Raw genomic sequence first — 6,003 nt, forward strand, 5'->3', positions numbered from 1 at the left:
CACACACACACACACACACACACACACACACACACACACACACACACACACACACACACACACACACACACACACACACACACACAGAGGTGATCGTTCACGCTCAGCTCCATGGTAACTGTTACCCTGACAGCAAGAGATGGGAATGATGGGAATGACAGTGGGAGATCCTTGGAACAATCTCTCTCTCTCTCTCTTTCTGTGTCTCTGTCTCTCTCTCTCTCTCTCTCTCTCTCTCTCTCTCTCTCTCTCTCTCTCTGCCCCTTTGCATGCCTCACAATCTCTATATGTAGCCTATCTATATCTATCTCTCTCTACAATTCTGTTCTTTCCATCATACATATTTTTCCATCAACACACACACACACACACGCGCACACACACGCGCGCACACGCACACACGCACACACACACACACACACACACACACACACACACACACACACACACACACACACAGCTTTCCCTCTCACTCCAGGGCAATCCTAGAATGTTGGAGACACCCCCTCCCCCCTGGGGGCTCCTGATAATGACTAGTTGCCAAGGTCACGGACCCTCTCATCCAATCCGAATCCCTAGTGTTGGCACACTATCTTCCCCTTCCTGGTTGTGGTAATTTGACCTCCACACTACTTAGAGCAGGCACTTGTTTTCCCTTCCTTTATTAAACACAGCTTAGGTCATGAATTGAAAATAAGCTGAACCCCAGCGTCCCGATTCTGGGCATGGCGTAATAGGCGAAGATTCAGCAAAAAGAGTTGATCTAAATGATAGATCGGCTATATACTTTGTCGTGTGACAAATAGTGAAAATAGCAAGTACATCACTAGTGTGGTGATTTCAATTTGTATACATTTCTTATTGAAATAATTCCGATAATATATTAACGAATGGTGTAAAAAAAGAGACAGAGGGAAGAAAACAGGGAGGGAGGGGGGGGGGGGGATTGACGTTCCGGTTCAAATCAATCTTTTGTGGCCTTGCTCTTACGTATCTGTATCTCTTCTTCTCTCTCATTTCCTGTCCATGGTCAACTGTATACTGCCTCTGGAAATAACCTAACATAAAAGAGCAGAACGAAGGCTGTTCATTTGTCCTCTGTAATGTCTCTGTTGATTAAACTCCACTTCCCTCTCCAACTAAAGGGCTGGATAATCTTCCTCACATGAGTGCCTTCATTTAATTGCATTATTTCAGCATCTACTCATTACACTGTTGTATTGCAGTATAATCAGAGGTGGATTTTGCTGTTCAACTGTTTCAAACGAAACAGCCCCGAGCCACCACGAGGCCCTAATAGGCACGTTCTTTTTTCTTTTCTTTTTTAAAGAGTGGTCTGTCCCAGTAAAGCAGATACTGTGCATCATCTCTTCATTCACTAGTAAAGACCACCCCTTCAAACAATGAAAAAGTTGTATCTATTGAACGTAAGGGAAACAAATAAAACAACGAATCACTGATAAAACAACGAATCACTGTGGGAGGAATGAAGGATGGTTACAGGGTCTTCTTTCGTATATCAGTGTCAATGTCCAACTCAGTGTCGTGTACCCACGCGCCCTGGTCCTACTAGGAGGAGGCCGGCCTCTGAAGGTGGTCTGTAAAGGGGACAGGTGGTGATTGTGCCCACTCCTACTTCCAGGATACCGTCAGCCATGCGCTTGTAGACAAGTCCTCAGAGACAGAACAGAGCATCTCTTGTGCCGCCTTGTTGTACAGGTGGCAGGACTTGAGTCTGGTGGTGGTGCTGTTGTCGTTGTGTGTCATGCATGATATGCCAGTCATGTGTATGGGCATTCCTTGCCAGGTTCATGGTAGCAACCTCACGCCGGAGGCCGGCTGGGGCAATTCCCGCAAGGACTGGCAGGTGGGACAAAGTGGGCTTCAGGCCGCCGGTTATATAATCCGGAGAGCGTTGTAGATTTTTTTTTTATGCCACGATTTTTCTAACCCATTTTTTTCACCCAGTGCCAATTGCCTATGGGAAAGCTATAGGCCCCTCCTGGGGACCCCCGCCCTGAGGAGGCCCTTAGGGTTCGGTTCCGGGGGGCACGAACCCTGAGTCTACTGTCTTGTATGTTACATTTGTGTACTTTTAGGCGCTCTAGTTTAGTCTATTAGTTGATGGTATACAGGTGTGAGTGCAGGATGCGGCCAGGTGGAGTTAATTAGTTCTCACTGTGGAAAGCAGCAGACACAGTACACAGTTTTATGTTCAACATTATTTCTGTTAGAATGTACATTGCATTTTCTGGGATTCACTACTGTTTGCAACCTTTGTATGTTTTGTATAATGAAGAACACAGTACCAACCTGTACAATACTTACATCAATGCTTTGCTATTAGAATAATTATACTTGAGTAGGATGTCATATGTAAGCTAAATGAGTGTATTCTTTGATTTCTATGTGCTTTACTTTATGTTTATTGTATTGAAGTACATTTGCTTATTGTAATTTATGCTCTTTTCAGTTTTACCCTACCCTCGATGGCACATTTAACACAGTGCTTACTACAATACAGTGTGTTCATTGAAGGAGGAGTTATCTACCTGTCAGTCAGGGCGCATAAAACGGTCACATGACGACCGACATGACGACATGACATATGTGCATGCTTATTGCCCATATTGCATTTTGCATATTGCATAGTGTTAATTTATTCAACTATTCATTTGTCCATTCCGGCAATCAATTCATCCTTTCATTTTCCTGAGGCTAACACAACCTTCTGGTTGTCGTTTATTTATTTAATCGTTAAATAAAAAAAGCCTGACCTGGACCTCAGTGGTGAACTGAGCTGTGTAATTTAATTGTGCTTCAGTCCAGTGTGGACTCATTATGCACTTACATCATTATTGTCTTTACTTCCTGACTAGGTTAAACCTTACTGGGAAAACAAGGCTGACCTTGAACAGATACACTATGGTGGAATGGGTTGGCTAGGTTGTTTAATATAGTCAAAGCACTGTGGATCCAAGTCATGCATGGACTAGGTTGTTTAATAGTAGTCAGAGCACTGTGGATCCAAGTCATGACTCATGCAGCCCAGTAGATGTAGTCACAATGTCACAAGTTTGAGTCTGACAAATGAGCTAACAAATTACCTCAATCTCTCTCTTTTGCTGTCTCAATCTCTATCTCTCTCCCATCTCATAACAAATCCCATCACTTTCTCATCATTCATTTACTGTTTGAGTTTTCACTGACTGTGTGACAGACTGTTAGAATGCATGTTAACGTGTGGTTTTGTATTTTCCTAATTAAGACTCATTATTCTCACTAATTAATTATTACATATTCACTCTCCCACATGTTGGCCCCCCGTGGGAAAACATTTGACTTCCATTATTAAATCAAAAAAGGAAAATGCATTTGATGAAGTCATAGACTTACTAGCTAACTGTTGAATCTCAGCAATTAAAACTGTGGGAAGGAAATGGTAATCTGCATCATCCTTACAAATAAGATGTTCCTGCCTGTGTGCTGATCATGCTTGATAACCAACATTAATTAATACAGAGTCAGTGAGGCTTTTCTCATAGACACACACGCACATGCAAACACACGGACAAAACACACGCACGCGCACATGCACGGACAAAACATTATTATTATAATATACAAATTGTATTTGTTGCTCATTGTAGTTCTTACATTTTGGGGCACATTGCATACAAACAGGTCTCTTCACATAATACATAATCTCCAAAGTACCCTACAATCACCAACCACTGACAGGTGGTGGTACTACATCACTGGTGGGAATGACATATTTAGTATTTGCTTGTTATTCTGTCCTGATTTATGTTTACTTGTTCACTTTATAACTTTCTTATTTACAAATGGTAAAAAAAAATATTTAGAAGATTTATTTAGACTCTATTTACATGACCATTTACCCTGTCATTTGTTGTTTGTACAATTTACTCTGACCCTGCACTTTGTAAGTCGCTCTGGATAAGAGTGTCTGCTAAATTCTTGGCCAGTTGAGATATTGTGCATATGAGCTTCAGGCAGTACAATGAGTCCAACCTGTCCTAAATGTCTCAGTGGAGTAGTGAGACCACCTCCAACCACTTCTGATGTATATTATATTGTATAAACATACACTGCCTTACATATTAGATGAAATAACATTTTTAATTGATTTTTAATCATGCACCTATCTGCTCCTGTGCTCTTGCTGTGTTTATTTGCATCATTAGCTGTGATAGCTCAGTCATTGTTTCAGGTTGGATGATGTGTCATTAGTTATTTTGCTCTCTCTCTCTCTCTCTCTCTCTCTCTCTCTCTCTCTCTCTCTCTCTCTCTCTCTCTCTCTCTCTCTCTCTCTCTCTCTCTCTCTCTCTCTCTCTCTCTCTCTCTCTCTCTCTCTCTCTCTCTCTCTCTCTCTCTCTCTCTCTCTCTCTCTCTCTCTCTCTCTCTCTCTCTCTCTCTCTCTCTCTCTCTCTCTCTCTCTCTCTCTCTCTCTCTCTCTCGATTCGTGGTGGAATCAGTGATGTGAATCCATGCAATCACAATGTATTCTTCAAGTGTCAGTGATGGCGTGCAGATTGAGGCTGGGTTGGACAGTATCAATAATATCAGGAACCAATTTTACAAAAGCACTTTTGTACCATGTTCTAATCAAGAAAGAATATAAAGAATCAACTCAACATAATTGAGTGTCTCACAGTTGGCTGGCTAATGGCGTTTAATACAATAGGCTCAAACAGGGCACAGCTTTCACTAGAAAATAACAAAATATCATATACAGAAATACAGTACAATAGAACAGAAGAGAACACAGAACAGAACAGAACAGAACAGGGCATAGCTTCTTGATGAATACCGGTAGGTATTTCCAGACACTAAAGCTCAGCATTTTCTCCTGTTCCCTCCGACCACGACAGTCTCTCTCTGTCTCTACTTCTGACCTACTGACTATGAACAGGTAGGGCCTACAAGGTAATTTAATCTACTGTCTGACAGGTATATTGAAGGTACATTGCGAGAGAGAGAGAGAGAGAGAGAGGTTGTTCCAGGGAGAGACTGAATCTGTTAAATCTATTTGTTGTGGATTTGTGCATTATTATTCTTTTCTGAATTCAGTTCTACACGAGGACATGTACAGTAAATGTGAGATGTGGCCATATACTGTAGATGCATTATTCAGAATGATAATGCGAATGCAATTGTAGACGTAATTATGTTTGTTTGCTTGCCTTTTTTTCTCTCTGCACAGACCTGTCAGAATGATTTTAGAAGATTGCAAGAAGGAAAATTGCAATACAGCCCTTTTTATGTTGATCACATACTGTAACCTAGTTTGTGACAGTGTGTACAGTATGTGTCAGGCTTGGCTGACAGGAGTGCACATCAAAGCAGTTAATGTACAACTCCAGTCACCCATCTCTCTTTTCAGTCATTTATGCCCAAATAAGCCTAAATAAATGCTGAAATATTGTATATCGTTATTCATTTATGTTAAATACATACCCTGCAAATAACATTTTGCCTGATAACATAAGCTACAAGAACTCAAATTCATTTAGCAATGTAGGAATAGAGCTGTGGAATTTACAGTCTACAATGTGCGCTGCATAAGGACCTTGGGCATCCATTCTCTCCTCCCTGAATACCTGTCCTCTGTGTGCCCCTCACTGTGTGCTTCTCTAAGGAAACAAATTCCAAATACAAAATGTCAAACTAAGCCTGACACGAAACCCGGAAACATCACAATCTGGCTGCATAATGTTTGCTTTTTCCATGGACAGATTTATTGTCAACAACAACAGCCTTGTACTATTGTGAAAGAGGAGGGATGCTTTGTCATTGAAGTATTCCTCTAGGACAGCCAGTATGTGGATGAGAGTGATTTCAGTGTGTCTGTGGACCTCTGCACACAAGACAATGGGGGAGGGGTAAACGTATATCATTATATATATTATTATATATAATGTATTATTTAAGACAGAAAACCGGCCTTGCATCTAGGCAATTTTCCCCCCAAATTACGGT

This window comes from Gymnoscopelus microlampas (genome assembly GCF_963454915.1).
Source record: "Gymnoscopelus microlampas genome assembly, chromosome: 13".
NCBI lineage: Eukaryota > Metazoa > Chordata > Actinopteri > Myctophiformes > Myctophidae > Gymnoscopelus > Gymnoscopelus microlampas.